The sequence below is a fragment of the Hypanus sabinus genome, chromosome 7 (genome assembly GCF_030144855.1).
Source record: "Hypanus sabinus isolate sHypSab1 chromosome 7, sHypSab1.hap1, whole genome shotgun sequence".
In the NCBI taxonomy this organism is placed as follows: Eukaryota; Metazoa; Chordata; class Chondrichthyes; order Myliobatiformes; family Dasyatidae; genus Hypanus; species Hypanus sabinus.
Genome location: NC_082712.1, coordinates 59,235,817 through 59,259,355, shown reverse-complemented (window position 1 = coordinate 59,259,355; position 23,539 = coordinate 59,235,817). Strand labels below are relative to the sequence as shown.

Below are 23,539 nucleotides of genomic sequence, written 5' to 3'. Positions count from 1 at the left end.
TTACTAGAGGCAGAGGGGAAGACACATATGCAGGATGGCTGTGGACATGTAAAGGATATCAGTTGCTGAATAACTCTCAGGATTGAGATGAACATCCAGGAAGGGAAGAGTTATTGTAAGCCATGTGAAAGGAAGGGGATGGTGAAATTTGGCAGGAAAAGTAATGAAATTTGAGTTCTCTGTGAATGAATGAGGCAACACCAATACAGTTATCCATGAACTGATGAAAGAGAAGGGCAGGGCCCATATGTGAACTGAAAGCACTCTTCTACAATGAAACAGCATCCAAGGAAAAGGCAGGTGACCCTTGGGTCCTTGCAACACTACGTCTTTGATCTGAAGAAAGTGGAGTTAAAGTAGTTTTTTTAATGTTTTATTTATTTAGAGATACAGCACAGTAGCTGGCCCTTGGGCCCAACCAGTCTGTGCTGCCCATTTACATCCCATGTGACCAATTGACCTACTAATCCATATGTCTTGGAATGTGGGAGGAAACTAGAGCACATGGGGAAAACATACAAACCCCTTACAGACAGTGGCGGGAATCGAACCCGGGTCATTGGTGCAGTAATATGTTATGCTAGGCTACTGAGCCACCTTTTTGTTCGGTTGTTCAATGTGCGAACAAGTTAAGGCAGATGAATGAGTACATTGGTGGAGAGCAAGTGGGATCTCTCCTCTTGCTGATTGGTTAAAATCCTGCTGAAATATTCAGGCAAATCATATTTAAAATTACATTAACATCCCTTTTGATGTCTATTTTTGTGTGAATGGGTAATAGATGTTCACTCTACAACAGGGGGTTAAAGTTTTGATGAGGGCTACGTATTCCTCAGTACTATGCAAGATTTGCACAATAGAAACAAGATACTTGTCTATTCTCGAGTTGTTTTTCTCCATGCAGCAGTCAGAGGAGCGGAGGGGAAGAGCTTTTGTGTGTGTGTGGGGTGGGGGGGTAACTCGGCCAATAGGAATAAGGTATGGTGAAGCAGAGCAGCCATTTTGGAGCGGCCAGTGTGCGAGTGAGGCAGTGTAGAAATGAGAGATATTAGCTTGAGACCCTTTGGCTAGGTGAGAAGCAGGTAAGAACAAGTATGGTTTATTTTTAAATACTTAAATTTTCAAAAAAGCACACCAAATTACAGATAATTGCATGAAATGGGGCTGCCAGATCAGGTGATGTGGGTGCGTGATGTAGGAGTTGGTGAACCCCCTTGCAGTTCTTGACAACCACAAGAAAAGGGGAAGAAAAATACATGTTATCATTACTGGAGAATGTACAGTCAGAGGAATAGACACAAATCACAGTGAATGCAAGGACTGAGTGTCCCAAAGGCTATATTGCCTGGGTTAGGTACATCTCATCTGACCTACAGAGGAAATTGGAGTGAGGGGGAAAGATCAGTTGTCGTGGTCCATGTGAGTACCAATAATGTAGGAAGAACAAGGAAAGGTTCTGCCAAGGAAATTCGAGCATCTGGGGACAGACTGAAATGCAGAACCAAAAAGGTGGTAATCTCTGGATTGTTACATGGGCCATTTGCAAATTGACATAAGGTTAGTAAGATCAGAGTTAAATGTGTTGCTCAAAGTTTGGTGTGGGAGAAGTGGCTTTGAATTTGTGGGGCATTGGCGCCATTATTGGGGAAGAAGGGAGCTGTTCCAATGAGAGGGCTGCACCTAGAACATGCTGGAGCTATAGACAGGGCTGTAAGCTAAATAGTGCGGGTGTGGGTTCAACATACTATATGGATAAAGTAAAAGGGAAGGCGGGTGCAGGAGAAATTACTGAAATCTCCAGTATAAAGGATAAAACAAAATTTATTAAAGATAAAAATTCAGCTTCAGGCAACGTGGAGGCAAAATTGAGAAGGAGGTTGGAGAATACAGGACTAAAGGTGTTATATTTGAATTCACATGCTATAGGATATAAGATGGATTATTTTGTCACGCAGTTAGAAATTGTCAGGTACGACATGGGCATCACTGAGTCATGGCTGAAAGATCACAGCGGGGAGCTGAACATCCAGGGATTCAGATCATATCGTGAAAACAGGCAGGTGCATAGAGGAGGTGGAGTAGCTTTGTGGGTAAAGAAGTGAAATCATTTCCTTAAAGAGAGGTGATATAGGATCAGAAACCTGGGTAGAGCTGAGAAACTGCAAGGGTAAAAAGACCCTGATGCAGGCTTCTGAGTAGTAGCCAGAATGCGGGATATAAATTACAACAAAAGATAAAAAAAGGCATGTAAAAAGGACCATGTTACAATTATTAGGGGAGTTTCAATACGCAAGTAGACTGGGAATAATCAGTCTGGTGCTGGATTCTAAGAGAAGGAATTTGGAGAATGCCTATGAGAGACTTGTGCTTACGCACACAAGAGAAAAGTCAATTTTCAATTGGCTGTTGTGCAATGAATTGTATTTGATTAGGGAACCTAAGGTAAAGGGGCTCTTAAGAGAGTGATCATAATATGATAGAGTACATCCTCTGGTTTGAGAGGGAGAAGTTAAAATTGAACATGTTGCCATCACAGTTGAGTGAAGCATGAAAGAGGAGCTGGTCAAAGGTAATTGGAAGAGGACACCAGCAGAGATGATGGTAGAGCAGCAATAGCTGAACTTTCTGGGAGTAACTCAGAAGAATGCAGGATCAGTTCATCCCAGGGAAGAGGCAGTGCACCAAGGGGAGGATGCGGCAACTGTGGCTGACAAAGGAAATCAAAGACAGTATAAAAGTAAACAGGGCTTAAAATTCAGCAAAAATTAGTGAGACGTTAGAAGATGCAATAGTGAGAGAAAAGATTTAAGTATGAATGTAAGCTAGCCAATACTACAAGGACACCAATTTTTTTTCCAGATAATTAGAGTAAAAGAGGCAAGAGTAGGCATTGTACCACTGAAAAATGAAACTGGAGAGGTAGTAATGGGGAGCAAAGAAATAGTGGATGAACTGAATAAGTATTTTGCATCAGCCTTCACTGTGGATGACCCTAGCACCGTATCAGAAATCGAGATTGTGGGGAGGCTTAAGTGAGTTTAGTTGCTATTTACTAAGGAGGAGGTACTAGTGAGTTAAAAGGCTTGAAGATCAGTCACCTGTGTTAGTCCTAGTGTTCTGAAGAGATTGTAGAGGCTTTAGTAGTGATCTTTCAAGAATCACTAGATTCTGGAATGGTTCTCAAGACAGAAAAAATTGCAAATATCATTCCACTCTTTAAAAAGGGAAGGAGGCAAAATACAGGAAATTATATCCCCTGAAAATCAATAAGCTTCTAAACCTCAATGCCTCCTTGTGCAATTAGATCCTCTATTTCCTCACTTGCAGAACCCAGTCTGACTGGCAAAACATCTCCTCCAAGATTTCCATCAGCACAAGTACACCACAGGATGTGCAGTTAGCCCCTGCTCTAATCACTTTACACCTGTGACTTAGCACAAGAGCAAAGAAATAGTGGATGAACTGAATAAGTATTTTGCATCAGCCTTCACTGTGGATGACCCTAGCACCGTACCAGAAATTGAGATTGTGAGGCCAATTTTGCCTGTGCAATTATCAAATAAAGATGAACCCAATAACTGTCAGGATAGCTAATTATTCCTGGGAAAGCCCTGTTGCTGATATGTTTCACCAACCTCTCAAGACGCTCTCAAGGTGAAGTGTCTTGAGAGGTTGGTGAAACATATCAGCTTGAGAGGTGAATTGGATCTACACCAATTTGTCTACCAGCACAAGAAGTCCACAGCAGATGTCACCTAATTGGCTCTTCACTCAATCCTGGAACATCCGGAAAGCAAAGATGCATGCAAAGTTGTGCAAGACTTAAGTGAGGCCTAATTTGTAGTATTGTGGGCCATTTTGGTCACCTACCCAGGAAAGATCTACAGAGAAAATTTATAAGGATGTTATTGCCAAGTGTGGAGAACTTGGGTTATAGAGAAAGATTGAATAGGTTAGGACTTTATTACTTGGAACATAAGAGGATTGAGAGAAGATCTGATAGCAGTATACACAATTATGAGGGGTATAGATAGGGTAAATACAAGCAGGCTTTTTCCACTGAAGTTGAGTGGGATGACAACTACAGGTCATGGATTTAAGGGTGAAAGGTGAAAGGTTTAAGGGGAACATGAGGGGGGAACTTCTTCACTCAGGGGGCCGTGAGAGCATGGAAAGAGCTGCCAGCACAAGAGGTGTGTGTGAGCTTGATTTCAATGTTTAAGGGAAGTTTGGATAGGTACATGGATGGTAGGGATATGGAGAGTTATGGTCCCATTGCAGGTCAACAGGACTAGGCAGTTTAAATGGTTTGGCATGGACAAGATGGGCCAAAGGGCCTGTTTCTGTGCTGTAATTTTCTATGACTCTAACTACATCAGGATGCTCTTTACTGATTACAGCTCAGCAGTCAATACCATCGTCCCTCAAAATTAATCAATAAGCTCTAAGATCTCGACCTCAATACCTCCTTGTGCAATTAGATCTTGAATTTCCTCACTTACAGACCCCAGTCAGTGTGGATTGGCAACAACATCACCACAATCTCCATCGGTACAGGTGTGCCACTAGGCTGTGTGCTTCACCCCCGCTCTACTCGCTTTACACCCTTTGACTGTGTGGCTTAGGACTGCTCTGATGCCATAGTCAAGTTTGCTGATGACACCACTGTCATGGCCCGCATCAAAGGTGGTGATGAATCGGCATATAGGAGGGAGATTGGAAATCTAGCTGATTGGTGTCCTAACAACAACCTCTCACTCAATGTTAGCAAGACCAAGGAAATGAATAAAGATGACAGGAAAGGGAAAAGAGATCCATGACCCAATCTTCTTCAGAGGTGGAGAGGGTCAGTAGAGGGTGTTACTACTTCGGAGGATCTGTCCTGGACCCAGCATGTAAGTGCAATTGTGAAGAATTCAAGCTGCGCCTCTACTTCCTCAGGAGTTTGCAGAGGTTCAGCACATCTAAAGCTGACAAATTTCTGTAGATGTGCAGTGGAGAGTATTTTGTCAGGCTGAATCACAGCCTGGTATGGAAACACCAATGCCTTTGAATGAAAACCCTCCTAAAAGTAGTGGATTCAACCCAGTACATCATTGGCAAAGCCCTCACAACTATTGAGCACATCTACATGAAACACTGTTGTAGGAAAGCAGCATCTGTCATCAGAGATCCCCACCACCCAGGTCATGCTCTCTTCTTGCTGCTGCCATCAGGAAGAAGGTAGAAAAGCCTCAAGACTTGCACCACCAGGTTCAAAAACTGTTACTACCCCTCAACCATCAGGCTTTTGAATAACAGGGGATAACAACACTCAGCTTCACTTGCCCCATCATTGAAATATTCCCACAGCCAAAGATCTCACTTTCAGTGAGTCTTTATCTCAGTATCTCATGTTGTCAATATTTATTGCTATTTATATTTGCAGTTTGTTGTGTTCTGCACTTTGATTGATCTTTCACTGATCCTGTTATAGTTACTATTTTATAGATTTGCAGAGTATGCCCACAAGAAGATAAATCTCAGGGTTGTATCTGGCAATATATATGTACTTCGATAATAAAATTTACTTTGAATTTTGAACTTTGAAGTCAGTCCAGTGAAAATCTCTACTGGGATTCATTTCTTGGAGGGTTGTGGGAAATAGAGAGGTGGGCATTGAGGCAAGGCCAACATTCCTTGTCCCTTGAACATAGTCGTTCACTGGGCTGTTTCATAGGTAGGCGAGGATAGCATATTTCCCACCTAAATAGCACCAGTAAACCGGCAGTTAAAATAATCCAAGTTTCATGGTTATCACTACTGAGATTAGAAGCTATTTCTTAAATTCCGGATTAACAGTACTGTAATTTAAACCTGAAGTATTGTGGTGGATTCGAACTCTGGTCACTGGATTCTTAATTCAGTACTTTAACAACTGAGCCACCACCATATTTCCAAACATAAAGTCTCTATATAAGCAAAAAACTAAAGACATTTTGACACAACGTGTTTATGTAAGATTTACTGCACAGAAATACACTATTTATTCCAATGTGTACTGTGCAGGTGCTACTAATCGAGTGTTCCTTTCCTCTCACCATAATATGATCAATTTACATTCCTACCTCTGTTTTTATCCAGCTTCCCTTTAAACCTATCTCTCCTGTCTTTAACCACTCCTAGATGGAGTGACTACCACATTCTCACCATTCCCTGGATGAAGTATTTCTATTGACTTTTATTAATGACTGAATTATATTTGTGATTCTTTGATTTATCAGGAGAATCCTGACTGTAATACAGTTTATAATTTGCAGGACAGATTTGTAACAGATTAACTGAGATTTTTGACACTGATTTATTGGGCATCGCTTAGGATTCTGCTGTGTGTAAAGTAGCCAGATGATCAGATGAATTTGGATTTATAGATTAAGCCATATAAATTCTTTAGCTCAATCTGTTTGCATGATTTTGCTATGAAGCTTGCTTCTTACTATCTCAATCCCCATTAATACAATGGCAGCCTGCCACAGTTTGAAATCTAAACTTTGATGTCCATCTGCAGATTAACCAAATGCTTTATTAACGCAGTCATCGTTTGCAAAACTAATTGGTAGCAGTTGATAGTACCCCTGTGGACTGTTTTGGCAAGAGTTTATTTACACGTTTTAGGAATAATGTGTTTTTGTTACAAGTTCGTATTTATATTATGTATCTTTTGTACAGTAATTTTTTATGTTAAAAATTTTAAACAGTTAAAATTTGGCATTCATTTGTATTAAGAGATATTAGTATATTTGGTCAAAAACATGGTTGAATATGTAGGTTGAATATAAGGAGAATAGATAGAAAGGACAGTTTTTAAGGTGAGGGTGTACGTCAGAGCCCTAACACTGAAGGCATAACCACCAGGTAAAGAAAGAAAGTATGTCATTGTAAAAGCAAGAACCATGTCCCCTCACCAGTGCCATGTACCATGGACACGCCCTTTAGCCCAGAGCCTCCACAATGGCCTTCAAATGTGCCTACACTAATGCTGTTTCATTCTTCTCCAAATTCACAACTTGCTCAAATTTCGATCACCTACACACTGGGAACAATTTACAAGAAGCAAATTGACCTACTAACCAACACGTCTCTGAGACGAGGGGAGAGACTGGGACTTCCGGGAGAAACCCACATATTCAGATAGAAAAGGGGTAAACTCCAGCACTGAAGATCATTGTTGAGCCCATGATCTTGGGAGCTGTGAGGCAGTGGCTCTACAAGCTGAGCCACTGTACCTTTGCCCTATTTACATGATGTATGCATGCATTTTTTATTTGCATGAGCTAGCTTTCTTTAAGATCATAATAAAATATTAAAATTAAGGTACAAACAGTAAGACAGCAAGCAAGAGAGTTGAAGACTTGTGTCTCAGAAAATACTGGCACAGTAAATTTTAGCTGGAAATACATTTTAAGCATTGCACTTTTTTTGAAAGGCACACATCACAAGCTGCAAAGCAATTCTAATACAGTAAAGGTTAAAATTAACATATTGCAGTAACCTGACCAACTGACATCTATTTGATGGCACTGGGTAGCAGTAATTCCTCTGGGACCCATGAAGTGCTTTCTCCTCTCGGCCCCTGACGTCAGGCCAGGCTGTAGTGCTCAGAGGTGAGGAAGCTGCAGCTGTTGCAGATGACCGAGTTGTTGCTTGGTGTAAACAGACACTAACTGGGCTGATGGAAAGCAGTTCCCCAAATGCAATCGAGTGACTGAATTACTGAACAGGAGCAGCATGGAGAAATGAAGACACATTGCAGTGTGCACCTATACAGAGTTATTACTGATAACATGACTGTACTGTAACAAACATTCCCAACCACACCCCCCCTCCATTTTGCCTCCCAATTCAGAATATGGAATGCAATACCACATGAACATATTTTCAGGGAAGTTAGATAAATATGTAAGGGACCAAGATATGGGAAATGAAGGGAGTGGGAGGATGCTTGTTCCCTCCGCCACAGACCGCTAAACCGAATGTATTTGAAATTCTTTGCACGAAAGAAAATAATACTGCAAACCAAAGCACGGCAGTCCATTAGTGTAAAATAAATGATTTATTAGGGTAGGCAACATTACTCACTGAACAAAACCTGAGGGCACTATAACTGAGGTGGTAAATTTGATACACATTGTCCAGATGATAAATATTCACTCTGTCATTTAAGATCTTTATGCCCAATCTCCTTCACACGCAGAGTGATTTCAGTGGTTGTAAAATCACTCAAACCATGGATGGTGCAATAAAGCAGAAGTCTTTTTTTTCTTTCCTTTGTGATCAGCTGTGGCCTCCCTTGTTCCATAGAAACAAAATCTTTTTCTTGTGCTCCCCCCCTCACTATAACCTTGCATCCCATAGGATTTCTCAAATCTACAGACGGCTCTGCGTTATCCCAGAGGAAATATCTCAGTGACCTTAGAACTTGCTCTCCCCACTAAACTGAGAAGGGGAGGACAGAGACAGAAGCATCTTTGTAGATTTAATGAAAGCACATATCTCACTGCGGTCATAAAGTGTCCCTCATTGTAATACTCTCCAGTAACGCAGTTGTCAAAGTTACAATCTTAGCATCAGGGATACTGAGGAGTTGAAAATTGATTCAGGAAGGGTCTTGAGGAATCAGTATTAATCAGCACAAAGTAAAAGGCTTAGATATCCTTATGTGAACTGTAACCATAAGTGAATTTATTTAAACTACAGCATTGCACCAGGTCCCATTTACTCATCACCCCTTCTCTTGCTGAAACCTCCCCTCCATTCACCCTCGCCACCCCCCCCCCCCATGCAGCAGTACAACCGTTTCAGCATTCCTATCCTTGTTTTTCAGTCCCTCCTGGGTCTCTTTATCTCTGTCATCTTCTTTAGCATTAACATTGGCTTCCAGCATCAGATTGTGTGTAATTAAACTTCATTAAAGCTGCTATACAAGTAGAAATGGCTGTTGACAATGAAGACTTCCTCTCTTACTCTCTTGTAATATATCCTCTCTCACAAACCAATCAACTTTAGAACCCCCCCCCCCCCCCCACCATTCTACCACACCCATCTACACTGGCATAATTCACAGTAATTTACTAACCACATCTCAGGAACAGAGGAAAAGTATATATATCCAGGTTAGACCCTCACAGACAAGGGGAGAAATTGCAGATTCCACACAGGCAGCACCAGGGGTCAGGGTTGGGTACTGGTTACTAAAGGTTTGAGGCAGCTACCTGCTGGACACTGTGTGTCACCATCTGTTATGATATTGATGGATGTGACCAATGGGGCACACACAAGGGAGCATTGTTTTCACATGCTCTGCTGTTAAATGTTTCTTGTGCAGGAAATTGTTATTTCACTGTAGGTTAAGAATCAACAGTCATCCTAGTTCTGTGCCTTTAAGTTGATTATAGAGAGGTAAGGTAGCCTGCTGTTTGTCTCCCAGTGTTGATGACTGGGTTCAGACTGTCATGCGAAGCTCAATTAGGTATGGGTTGCCAATTGTTGAAATGGATTAGGATCCTGAGGACATAGGGGAAAAATGAATCATATGTCTTTCTTTTTGCCAATGAAACATAGTCACCATTTTACCACAGAATTCAGCAGTTTGCTCACAGCAGACTCCCACACATATATGTGATGAGGACAATACCAGGACCCCAGTGAAATCTCCCTCACTCTTCTCCAGTATTCTAGATTTTCCATTAATACTCGTACATCATTTTGACATTAGTTTAACAGTTCATTCAAAAGCTGTCATCCTGAAAAGTGCGGTAGACCCTTAAGTATTACATTGGATGTTTGAAGTCAGACCTTGGAATTGGACTTGAATTCTCATCCTTCTGAGTTCGAGACAAATTTGCTACTGACTGGAGACACAAGAAACTGCGGACGCTGGAACCTGGAGCAACAAGCAATCAGCCAAAGGAACTCAGTTGGCCAAACAGCATCCAGGGGAGGAAAGGAATTGTCCGTGTTACAACCTGACATCCTGCCTCAGGACTCAAAACGTCAAGAATTATTTTCTTTCCACAGATGCTAATCAACTTGTCCAGCTGATAGTTTGTTACGCTACCTACTAAGTATTGAGTCCAATAATATCACTATGGGGTTGAAACTACGTAGGGACGTCATCAGGGGATTGATCTCCAGTGCACTGCCCTTGATTAATTTTAATAACATGTATTCAGAGGTGGGAATATCCAGTGCACTGGGATTGACCTCAGTTTAATTCCAGAGCAAACCCGGACTAAATCCAGTGAGATCAGAGAGGTGTGGTAAACTGTTCAGAGAATCTTGGATTAGTGTTTGATTGATCTAAGGGTGATCTTAGGAGTTTCTGCAGGTGAGAGATAGATAAACCCACTTTAATTCAGGGTTTGCCTTAGAGTGAGGATCTGTACTGAGGCTTTGGAGATCATGTTGTATTGATTCCTAAGGTGCTTTAATTGATCCCTGGAACTGGGAATGGAGAAGCTCTTCATTAGGTTTTGGATTGATCCCCAAGTATCAAGTTGAATTGGCTATTGTAGGAATTGATCTTCATCTGGAATAGGGTCTTGGATGGACCTACTTCTAGGTGGGATCAGACGTTTGGCACCTACGAGAATCAAATTGGACGCATTGCTAGCTCTGTATGGCCTCTAGGATTTAGGGGTAGTTTAATTTTTGGGAATGTCCAGGAAGAGCATAAACTCCTTAATGATGCATCAGTGGTTACCAAGTTCCTCCCTCATTTTGCATCTATTGCGTTGGATTTCCAACATCTGCCGAATTTCTCGTGTTTATGATTTGCTGCTCCACTCTTCGAGGGATGCCTACCCTGAAGGAGTTTAAATCTTCTCCTTAACGGGAGTTCAGTGAAACCTCTCTCATTGCTCTCTGTCTGTGATCTGTGCTATCCTCCGACTCTTCAACCATGAACTCACCCAGACTTACTACTCAGTATCCTTCCTGGGAACGTCTTCACCACCATCTTGTTCCACATGGCTTCCAGATCCATTTTCAGTTTGGACCCACTGAGGATTCCAGGTACTGAAGTTCAATTGACCACTTCTCCCTCCAAATTCCACGTGCCCCCCTCTCCGCTATACCTGGGGGCCCTGTCCCAGTCTCTGCCACAGCTCCAGGCCTCTCTCTCCTCTGCCTGTTATGGATCTCTTCGACATTTCATGCTCCACTAGATCCATGCCTTCAACCAGCAGTTCTTCACCTTTCTCGTGTCCAGTAAGGGATTGGAAAATCACCCATCTCCAGACTGCGGATCCCGCCAGCTCCAACTCTGTTCCTGCTGACTGGATGTCTCTAGACCAGTGACACAATTGTGACCAATCCTGTTTCCAACATCCCTGAGAGGATCCATACTCCACATTCCACTGCCATCAACACTGGTTCCTATGATCCTGGATGTTTTCCGACTGCAAATTGCACGACCTCTAGCTCCAGCTCAGCCTGTTCCTCCATCACCAACACTTCTAGGCCAGTCTTCCCTTGTTGCTGCTGGGTTCCTGGGCTCCCCTTCCCCCACTATCACTCTCCATCCCCTGGTCCCTCAGACTCCATGCTTGGGTCTTCGGAGCCTCCATCTTCCTCCTACCCCACCTTCTCTGAACACCCAACCCTTCTCTCAACTCCACCATTTCTCTTCCCACAAGCTTGACTGTCTGGTTAGGCCCATTGTCTCTGCTTGCTCCTGCCCCACTTAACTTGTGTTGTGTCCTCATTCCTTGACTCTATTCTATCCCCCTTGGTTCAGTCTCACCTACATGCATGATACTTCACACACTCTCAATCTTCTCAGTAACTTTCAGTTTCCTTGCCCTGACAACCCCATTTTCACCATGGATGTCCAGTCCTTATACACCTCTACCCCCATCAAGGAGGCCTTAAAGCTCTCTGCTTCTTTCTCAATAAAAGAACCAACCAGTTCCCTTCCACCACCACATTTCTCCAACTGATAGAATTGGTCCTCACCCTCAACAATTTTTCCTTCAGCTCCTTGCACATTCTCCTGACTCAAGGGATAATGTTGGGCACCTGCGTGGGCTCCAGCTATTCCTGCCTTGTTGTTGGCTATGTAGAACAGTCCATGTTCTAAGCCTTCTGCAGTAATGCTCCCTAACACTTCCTCCACCACATTGATGATCGCATTGGTCCTGCTTCATGCACCAATGCAGAGCTTGTCAATTTCATCAACTTTGCCTCTAACTTCAATGCTGCCCTTAGGTTCTCCTGGTCCATTTCTGACACCTCCCTCCCCTTTCTCAATCTCACAGTTTCCATCTCTGGAGACAAACTGCTGATCAACATCTTTTGTAAACTTACTGCCCCACGGTTATCTTGACTGTACCTCTTTTCACCCTGTCTCCTGTAAAAATACCATTGCCTTTTCTCAGTTCCTTTGTTTCCACTGCATCTGTTTCCAGAATGCGGTTTTCCTCTCCAGGTCATTAGAGTTGTCCTTCAAAGGCCGGGGTTTCCCTTCCTCCACCATTGATGCTGCCCTCACCCACATCTCCCCCATTTCCTGAATATATGTGCTCACCCCATCTCCCTGACACCTTAACAGGGATAGAATTCCAACCTACCAGCCCATGAGCTTCTGTAACCAACACATCATTCTCCACAACATCCACTACCTCCAAAGGGACCCTACCACATGTTCACTTTCTCTCCCACTCTCTGTTTTCCTCCATGATTCCCTTGTCCATTTGTCCCTTTCCACTAATCTCCCTCCCAGCACATCCCTATAAGCACCCAAAGTGTGACACCTGCCCACTCACCTCCTCCCTTACCTCCATTCAGGGCCCCAAACAGTTCTTCCAGGTGAGGCAACACTTCACCTGTGAAGCTGGTGGGGTCATCTGTTGCGTCTGGTGTTCCTGAAGCAGCCCCCTCTGCATTGGTGAGAGCTGTCGTAAATTGGGGGATCACTTCTGTCAAGCACCTCTGCTCCATCCACCAGAAGCGGATCTTCCAGGTGGCCAAACATTTTAATTCCAATTCCAGTTCCCATTCCTGTTCCGTTATGTTGGTCCATCACCTCTCTTGTGCCAAGATGAGGCCACCACCAAGGTGGAGGAGCAACACCTTATATTCCTTATGGGTAGCCTCCAACATGATGGCATGAATATCAGTTTCTCCTATAGGTTAAAAAAAAATTCCCCACTTCTTCTATTTCCCGCCCCGGCCTCTTAGCTCTTCTCACCTGTCTGTCATGTTCCTGGGTCTCCTTGTCCTTCCCTTTCTACTATGATCCACACTCCACTCCTATCAGACTCCTTCCTCTCCAGCTCTTGTCCTCAGAGGGTCAATAAATTGATTAACCATCTGAAGCTGTTAAATTGATTAACGGAGTTTCTTTAACTCGGGTTGGTCTAGGTTTGAATTGACCATGGAACGGGAGGGAAGACTTGGACATGGGTCACGGGCTAGGCTGATCCTTGACATGGGACAGAGGTCTCGCCTGGAACCTGGTCGCGATTGCGCGTTAGCTTCAATGCCGTCGCTCACCTTACCGCCGGCAGTTGTCACAGCGCGCGTGCGTGTATCCAATTCAGCCGTCGCCTGCACAGCGCACGCGCATCTTTCCTCGCCAGCCGGCTGCCTGCACCGGGACGACTTCCTGCTGGAGAAGGAACGTCATTCACTGTGCAAAATCTGTGCGTGTCTGTGTATAAGGCGGAGAATCGGGGTTTGAAGCATTGCAAGCAAAGGTGCAAATTGCACGCAATGCAATCGAATCCAGAGCTTGTGGGGCTTTAGATATCACAGGTAGGTGCAGATAAGATTGTGTTAACACATCTTCGCAGAACGCCCTTTAATTTTTTTCATTTGCAGAATAGGTTTGCGACAGATGCTGAAAGGTGATGTGGGGTTGGAATCTGTATTGCTCCCAAAAACATTTATAGCAAAGCAAAAAATCCTGTTACATTGACATTGCATTGGAAGAAATTGTAAAAGCCCAGTCTTTACGTTTTTATCTCCTTGTTAGACAAGATTATTTATGCACGTCCAGTCTGGTTTACTGCTTCTTATGAATTGTGCAATGATTAGGACATCCAGAATGTGCTTTATCTTATTGTGGCGAATCAGTTTATTGAAGATAGTGCTGCAGTAATGCTTTGTTAGGTTGATGTGGAATCCTGAGGTTAAATTGTCAGGCCTACGGCTGCAAGGGTGAAGCTTCTTAAAATCATCAGTTTGTCTGTGAGTGTGCGTAATTTTTCTGTCTGTAGAAGTACGTCCCGGAGAAATAAAACCTTCAACCTAGAGGGTGAAGAAACCGTGGAACATCGGCAACGTTTTACCCACGGTCTAGTCCACGTCAACCTGTAACCTGTCCGTCAATCCGCATTATGTACTGGGTGTAGAAATTCGTTTGATTTAATGGGCAAGTGTGCTAAAATGATTTATAAACCAAATATAACTGGCTCAATTGCACTACTACTTCAACAGCAGTGAATAAAGCAATAATCTGAGAGGCAATTGAAGATGTTTTTACAAAATGTAATGACCAGCATAGTGTTAAGAGGCGTTTATTTTTTTCCCCCTCATATTTCAGTACAAGTTAACCATTGCATTTAATTCCAAGAATGACGTGATTGCATTTGATTCCAAAGAAGGACAATCCCTTTGGCATTGTCAAGGCTAAATGTGCTTCAGAGTTAAATGTTCCTTAAGAGCATTTGCTGTTGTAATGTCGGAATTATGATTGTCGTTTTGTGCACAGCAAGCTCCCACAAATAGCATTGACTGAATAAACTCTATTAGTTCTGCTGATTGAGAGGTGAATATTAGCCAAGGCACCCGGGAAAATCTCTCGTATTTTCCTGTGGCATGGGATTTGTGTTCCCCTGAGCAGACATCTCCAAAAGATGGCAGCTCTGACACCAGCAATACCACATTGGAGGTCAGCCAAAGTTTTTGTACTGGAGTGGGGCTTGAACTCACAACAGTGTGGCTGTGAGGAGAGAGTGCATCCATTGAGCCGCAGCAGACACATCAGAAAAGGAGAATTTAAATAGGCAACGTGCACTTATGAGAATTTCATAGATGCAGTGAATGAGCGATCACCAAAAACAGTTTCTTCCTAGATACCGTAGACAGGAGGTCATCTATGTGACCCAGACTACCTCTCTTAACCCCCTGCACTCCCTTTGTGCTGTTGGACTTTTCCAGTCCCTGGTGGGCTGCCATTTCCATAAGAGGGTGTTTGACGACAGCCGGAATTGGAACTTGATGGCTCTGGTTCAACCTGTGACACCGACCAGGCAAAGCCCTAAGATTGGTAGCGTCAATCCCAGGAATTTCCCATGTAAATGTCTTGCGCCAGCAGCAGGGTTTGAGCCCATTCTGCACTTCCTACGACAGATCTGCTCCATCACGAGGCCCTGCAACTCTGCAGCTTCCGTTCCTGGTTCATTCTAACTTCTGCTTGATGCACCATCAATAACTCACACTGAGACGTAAGGCGAGATATCGGCTTTTATTGACTGGAAGAAGGAACCAGGAGTGAGTGTCCATCATACTATGTCCTGGAGACTGAGGCCGAGCGTCAGGCCTCAGATCGCCTTTATACAGGGGCCTGTGGGTGGAGCCACAGGAGCAGTCAGCAGGGGGCGTGTCCAGACAGGCACATAGTTCACCACACTGCTAAAACCCTCGGCCACTTTTTTTGACTTTCACACATCGCTTCTGGGCTGTTGGTGCAGTATACTGTCTTGTACAACCGCTCCTTGTGCAACCTCCCCCTCGACCTGAATGCTGGCTGTTCTGCTCTGGTGATCACTGGAAGTGTTGGCTGAAACCTGGTGAAGTTCACCAGCAACTTCTCAACAGGGGCATCTGAAAATGCAGTGACGGTAAAACCTTTTGTACCTGCTAAACCGTTTAAGAAGTATTAATCTCATTTAAATTATGTCCCTTTTCACACACCCACAGTGTAGTTGAATACATTGAAGTTTGCAGATTTCTTTGATCTTTGTCTATCTTCTCTGTGCATCAGCTACAATGCTTTTGAGATTGGAGGACAGTGTAATTTAGTAGAACTACTGCCTCCCAGCACCAGAGCCTTGTATTCAGTCCTGATCTTGGGTGGTGTCCACCTAGAGTTTGCACATTGTTCCTGTGAGTTCCCTCTGTGTGCTCTAGTTTCCAAAGATCTGTGGGTCAGGGGGCTAATTGTCCTTTGTAAACTTCCCCTACTATGTAGGTGAGTAGTGGTGGAACCCTGGGGGGGGGGGGGGGGGAAGGGGAATTTGATGAGAATGTGGGGAGAATTAAATGAAACAAGAATATGATGTACAAGTAGGAGCATGATGGTTGGCATGGGTCAAAAGCCCTGTTTATTTGTAGTTGCCCTCCTTTACTGAGGTCATCCTGCATTTCAGGTAGAACTTGTTTTAATTCAGTTACAAGAGATTGTAGGTGCCACAATCTGGAGTCAGTATTCTGGATCCAGGTGTGGGGGACAACCTGTTGTTTGGACGATTTAAACACTGGCCCAGGTAGACTTAAAAAAAAGCTTGGTGTCGGGACCGGAGGTGAGGGTCACGCTGATTTTGCTTGCTCTTCCGTGATGTTTACACCTCTCGCCATGGTGCTGAGGCAATGAGACTGTTCCAGCTGCTACACACTTCGTGTCTGCGAGCTTTGCAGTGATTTGCCCCACTGTGTGATGAGCTGAGGCCAAGGCTATGGGGCTGCTCTGGCTGTTTAGGAATTGTCAACATTTTTGGTTGAAACCATGCATCAGAACCTGAAACATCAACAATTCCTCTTTCCTTTGTTCCCACAGCTTGACTCGCTGAGTTCCTCCAGCAGTCCATTTATTGCTTTAGTTTTAATCTTTCCTTCAGTTCATCTTCCAAAAAGTTGTTCAACATTTCAACTCTTAAAATCTCTGTACTTCTCCAAATCGGGCCTATTGCCCATTCCTCGACCTTTTAGTATCCGTGCCTTCAGCTGCCAAGGTCTCAGGTCTCAATACCTCTCCCGTTGTCTTCCCCAGCTCTCTCCTCCTCTAAACTTTAACTCTTTGCCCTAAATTCTCTTTGTATCCCTTGGTATCAATGTGGGTTGATTTTTTTTTCTTGTTGATCTTCTGGAGAAAGAGAGAATTTTTACTTAGTTAAATGAGCTGTACATTTGCAAATTGTTTTACAGTGAAGAGGACATATCTTCATGTGCTTTTCTTTTTGGTGTTTCTGTAGACTCTTGGATCTCCTGCTCTTCATTTTTTAATCAGTTGTTGTCATCCAACTAATCTTGACTCGTGTTTCCTTGGTGTATTTTCTCAACTCCACAGTCCATCATAATGACGTCACCTTTAGAGAAGCCTCCACGTACATAAACTGCGGGAGGAGCTCAGCAGGCAGGCCTCCACTTGCACACTTCCCTTTGAGGAGGAGTGGAGAGCTATATGTCAGGAAGAACATTCAAAGGTGAAGAGCTTGAAATTTGAACACAAGGCAGAGGGTGTTTAAAAATGCGAGGTGATCGCTGAAGGAGCTCTTAAGTAAAATGGTTGGGTGAGCTAAGGTTTTTGGAAGCTGAGCAGTGAACGGCAAGAATCCAGAACTGATGAGGATCTCAGCAGATCAGTGGAATTGGGGAAGGAAATAGATGATAGTACAAATACTAATGTACAACTTCAGCCTTTTTTTTTGAAAGCGGCTATCTTTTTCTAAAGGCAAACTTGATGTTTCACAAGTTAGGTTGGGTAGTTGTGAGATCGAGGACTGGGTTGCTTGTCTTTGCCGTGGGGAAAATGTAGGCCTAAAACGTACAGGTTGGGGGAAGGTGGAAAGTAGGAATGTGGCCAAGAGCTGGAAAAGTGGTTCTGGGAATTAGGCAACCATGTTTGTAAGTGAGAAAGGAAATGTATTCCACCACCTGGGCCTTTCACCTCTAGCAAAGACTCCAGTAAATTTCTACAAATGTACTAAGGAAAGCATTCTGACTGATAAGTCATGGCCTGGTACAAAGACTCCAGTGGACAGGATCAAAAAGGTTCAAGCAGGTCCATCATGGGCACAGCCTCCCCATCATCAGGGACATCGTCAGAAAGCACCACCTCAAGAAGGCAGCATTCGTTAAAGACACTCGCCACTGCCTTGTTTGCCTTCAGGGAGGAGGTACGGGACCGTGAAGGTGCATTCTCAACATTTTAGGAACAGCTGCTTCCCTTTCGCTGTCAGGTTTTTGAACAATCCACGAATGCTCCCTCATTATTTCGCTCCCTGTTTGCACTACTTATTTATTTTTTATATTTATTGTTGTAACTTGTAGCATTTTTTTTATGTATTGCACTTTACTGCTGCCACAAAACAACAGATTTCATGGCACACGTCAGTGATCTGACTGGTTCCCTTCAAGTAAACACTAGATCAAACATTCCCAAAGCTCCCTCTCTCCTGTCTCTGTCACCCAGCTGACTAATAGTTGCTGATACCACATTGTACATTTTTTGGTTGTAAACATGCAATGAAAATAACAAACTCTTGCAAGCTTCTCACCTTTCTGCTTATTCTGGATATCCTGACTTGTGAAGATATTAATCATGCTGTCCTGCTGGCTGGAATGGATAGCTTGTACATCCCAGTCTTCTTTGCAAAGAGTGACTTTCTCCGGGGTCCTTTCATTAGCTTCCCCCCCCCCCAATACTTCATCTGCTTATGCAAAGGGGTATGAGGGCATTAATGATAGCAGCAGGAATCTAGAAGCCTGGACTATTGATCTGAAAACATAGGTTTAAGTCCTATCACTATGGGAGCTGGGAAATTTAAATTCAGCTGATAAAATAAATTTGGAATAGTTGATCTCTGTCACAATGAACATTAAACTACTGGAATTTTGATTCTGGACTTAAAGCATATGACAAGGAACACACAACAGTCTTTATAGAGGGATCAAAAGTGGAGAGAGTGAGCAATTTCAAGTTCCTTGGTGTCAGTATCTCTGAAACCTAACCTTGTCCAAGCATATCAGTGTGGCTATAAAGAAGGCAAGACAGCAGCTATATTTCATTAGGAGTTTGAGGAGGTTTGGTTTGTCACATAAAGCACTCGCAAATTTCTACAGATTTACCATAGAGAACGTTCTGACTGGCTGCATCACTAACTGATTGGGGGGGGGGGGAGAAGGGGGTGGTGGTTACTGCATAGGATTGAAGTAAGCTGCAGCAACTTGTAAAATTAGTCAGCTCTATCATGGACACTAGCCTCTGTAGTATCCAGATACTTTCAAGGAGTGGTGCCTTCATTAATGACCCCCACCACCCATGACATGCTCTCATTGTTAGCATTAGGAAGGAGGTACAGAAGCCTGAAGAGAGACACTGAATGATTCAGGAACTGCTTCTTCCCCTCTGCCATCCAATTTCTGAATGAGCATTGAACCCATGAACACTACCTCACCTTTTTACTTCTGTTTTTGCACTAATTATTGAACTATTTAATATATATGTATATCTTATTGTAATTCAGTTTTTGTCATTATTGTACTGCTGCCGCAGAGTTAATAAATTTCACAGTACATGCTGGTAATAATAAACCTGATTTGCTGCCTCACATTTGAGCAATCCTGATCTTGGATGCTGTCTGTGTGGAGTTTGCATGTGGTGGGTTTTCACCAAGTGCTCCAGTGTCATTCGAGTTTTATTGTCATATGCACAAGTATGTGAATGCACAGATTCAATGAAAAATAGACACGTAGATTCGTATAAGTGGCATTCACAAGAAAAACATAAAATTAAATATAAACTTAATGTTTTTACAAGAAGGAAAGCAGAACCAGAGCAAAGAAAATCCATTTTAATGTAAGGTAATGAAAGTGGTCATAGTGTTTCTAAAATTGCTGTGATTAGGATGTCACTGGTTGGTTCAGGAACTGAATGGGTGAAGGGAAGTAACTACTCTTGAACTTAATGGCATGGGGCTTCAGGTTACAGGACGACCTGCTCTGTGGTAGCTGCAGAAAGATGGCTTGGCCAGATGGTCCAACCACATTGATGTCATGGCTAAAAAGGCTCACCAGTGTCTCTAAGCTAGGGAACGTTGGCACAAACCCGTTGACCCTTGCTAATTTTTGCACTGTTGAAGTTTCTTACCTGGATGCACCAAGATTTGGTTTGGCAACAGCTCTGCCTGTGACTGCAAGAAACAGTTCAGCACATCACAGAAACTAGTCTCCCCTCCATGAACTCTATCTATACTTCTCACTGCCTCAGTAAAGTACACAACAGAGTCAAAGACATCACCCACCCTGGACATTCTTTTCCCCTCTCCCAGTGGACAGAAGATACACAAGACTGAAAACACATGCCATCAGGTTCAAGGACAAGCTTCTACCTGCTGTTCTAAGGCAGTTCCCTCGAACGATGAGATGGGCTTGATCTCTCAATCTTTTGTTCTCTTCTTGCACCTTATTGTCTGCTTGCACTGCACTTTCCCTGTGGCTATTACACTCCATTCTGCACCCTGTTATTTTACTTGGTACTACCTTAATGCACAGCATAATGAATTGATCTGTATGAACAGTGTGCAAGTTAAGTTTTTCACTGTATCTCAGTACTATGACCATTGAGAATGTTGACAAGCTGTATTTCCATATCTGGTATGGGTACCAGAGCATCGGACCAGAAGTCCCTACAGCGGACTGTGAGAATGGCCAAGAGGATCCATCGGACATTTGTCAGGAGTGTTACATACGCAGGGTGCTTAGTAGTACTGTATTAAGCATTCCACCCATCCATGCAGCATTCTCTTTGATTTGCTACCATCAGGAGGGAGACTCTGATGCAATAAGTCAAGAATGGTCGGCGGGAGGAAACAGCTTCTTCCCTCAGGCCACTGGGCTTCAGAACTCCGTCTCATTGTTTTCAAAGTATCACAGGATAATTCGTTCTGTACTTTACAATATTTAATTTATCTACCTTACTTTGTTTATGCCTAATTCATTGGTGGATTTAATTCTTACTTTCCTAAATTAGTGTGTGTTATATGTATTCAGGTGCTTTATACCCTGGTCCAGAGAAAAGTTGTCTCGTTTGACAGTATATAGTTAAATGACAATAAACTTGACAATAATATTCCAATTCCAGTGCTGGGGATGTTTGGCTGTTGAATCGTTTAGGCAGTACTTACTGTAGTTACTATCGATGATGGGGAAGGATATGCCTGTGATGAATTGAATCCATTAGTCTCTACAGCTTCTTGTGTTCCTGTGCATTTGAATTGCAGTACCAGAATAATGCAAACAGTCATAATACTTTCAACAGTACATCTGTAAAATTTTGTGATGGAGTTTTCACTGACAAGCCAGACCTCCTTGACTGGCAAAGAAAGTAAAGATATTGGGCATTTTCTTTTGACACAGCCCAGGGCAGTTCATTTGATGTGTTAATATTAAGGAATTTAAAGCTGCTGGCTCTCCGTCACTGTTCCCCCAATTACACTGGTACATGTTGACTCCTACCCATTCCTGAAGTCAGCCATCAGCTCTTTAGTTTTCCTTGCAGGTACCAAAGCCTTATGGGTAGAAAGGTTGATTGCCCATTGTAAATTACCAACTGTGTTTAGGTGAGAATAGGGATGGAATCCAGGAAGAATAGATTCTACTGATTCTAATGGGCTAAGAGGCCTGTTTCCAATCTGTATGACTTTGTCTTCTGAAGTGGTCACCAGGGCACTCAATTCCAATGGTTTTGGGGAAGTGCAGCCCAAGGAAACATTTCATTTGACCCTTTTTCTCTTCAGTATTCCATCTTTCTGCTTAAGTGCATTCACCTCAATCACTCCCAAAATAGTGGTCAGAGTGTGAAACTCACTCCTATGATTTTCTTTCTGAATTCCTGTTTGGATTTATTAATGACCATCATGTGCTGATATTTGGACTTCTTCTCTGTCTACCTTGTCAAGCCTTTGCACAATTTTACAGATATTAGAAGTCTCTTTAGATCCTGCGAGAGAATGTAAGGTATTGAATGTCAGGCCTTGAATGGGTTTGGGGAATTACTAATGGAAGATGAGATGGTAGATTTATTAAACAGATATTTTTTTTATGAGTCTTCAGTCTTGAACTGACAGAACAAGCTTGAAGTTGGAAAGGAAGAACTTACAAGTCAAGGGAAATTACAAGTCAATTGGTTGAGCTTGGCTGACAAGTCTCCAGATACTAGCAAGCTATATCCTGAGGTTTTACACAAGTAGCTAGTGTGATGGCTTTGCTTTAATTTTCCAAAATTCACTAGATTCGGGGAAAGTTCAGTTAGATTGGAAAATAGTGAAAGCAGCTCCTTCATTCAGGAAAGATAGATCATACTCCACACTGGGAAAATATTGGAAGGTATTAAACGTGTTATAGCAGAGAACTTTGAATGATTCAAACTAAGCAGGCAAAATCAAAATGGGACACGTTTGATTGATTGTACTTTTTTGAAGATATTTGCTGATAATGTGTGCTGCTCCTGGCTTTTCATTGGACAAGGTGACTCACTCAAGGCCTTTGTGGAAAAATTAAACCTCGTGGTATAAAAGGAAAATTGGTTTATTATTGTTACATGTACAGGGAAAATCTTTATATTTTCCATGCAATCCAGACAGATCATTTCAAAACACACACAAAGTGCTGGAGGAACTCAGCAAGTTAGGCAGTGTCCATGGAAATGAACAAACAGTCAACATTTTGGGCAGAGATTCCTTTTCAGGGCACAAAAGGAAGGGGAAAGATGCCAGAGTATAATGGTAGAGGAGGGGAAGGAGGAGAGCTAGAAGGTGATTAGTGAAGCCATTTGGGAGAGAAAGGTAAAGGGCTGGAGATGGAGGAATCTGACAAGAGATGGGAGTGGACCGTAGGGGAAAGAGGAGGAGGAATGTCACCGGGGATGTGATTCACATGAAAAATCAATAATGATATGCAGAATATGGTGTTGCAGTGACAGAGAAAGTGCAGTGCAAGTAGTCGATAAAGTGCAAGACCAGAACTAGATAGATTGAGGTCAAGTGGCCATCTTGTACAAAACGTCTGTTCAGTAGGCTTATAACAGCGGGATAGAAATTGTCCTTGAGCCTGGTGAACATGCTTTCAAGCTTCTGTATCTTCTGCCTGATGGGAAAGAGAAGAGAGAATGACTGGGGTTGGAGGGTCTTTGATTATGTTGGCTGCTTTACTGAGGCAGTGAGAAATATGGACCAAGTCTGTGGAGGGAAGGCTGTTGTTTCTGATGTGATGATAACATCGGAATGGATGTTTGGGCATCTAACAAGGAGCAGTTTCCAGGGTCTTTTTTTTCCCCCCAATTTATTTAAATGGATATCTATCTATCTATCTATTTATATTTATTTATATTTATTTATTTATCTTGGATAAAAGCACCAAACATGTAAAAGCTCAATTTGCTAATGACACAAAGGAAGAACGGAAAAGGAAATTGCAATGAATATATACAAGGATATAGATAACTTAAGCGAGTGGCAAGGACCGGGCAAATGGAGTATATTGTGAGAAAATGTGAAAT

The 23,539-nt window shown here is 42.9% G+C and overlaps 1 protein-coding gene across 7 annotated transcripts in view; it reads left to right on the top strand.

Annotated features, from left to right (window-relative positions):
- The window catches only part of LOC132396800 (amyloid-beta A4 precursor protein-binding family A member 1-like), a 198,926-nt gene that overhangs the window by 8,662 nt on the left and 166,725 nt on the right, over window positions 1-23,539 (top strand). For 2 of the 7 annotated variants that reach the window (XM_059974740.1, XM_059974741.1), the window contains exon 1: window positions 13,668-13,794. The exons of 3 other annotated variants lie outside the window; for them this stretch is intronic. The gene's annotated coding sequence lies outside the window, so the exon portion shown is untranslated. Of the gene's footprint in view, window positions 1-13,660; window positions 13,795-15,788; window positions 15,885-23,539 lie in introns of those variants that run through there. 2 more of the 7 variants (XM_059974742.1, XM_059974743.1) reach the window with 2 other exon arrangements.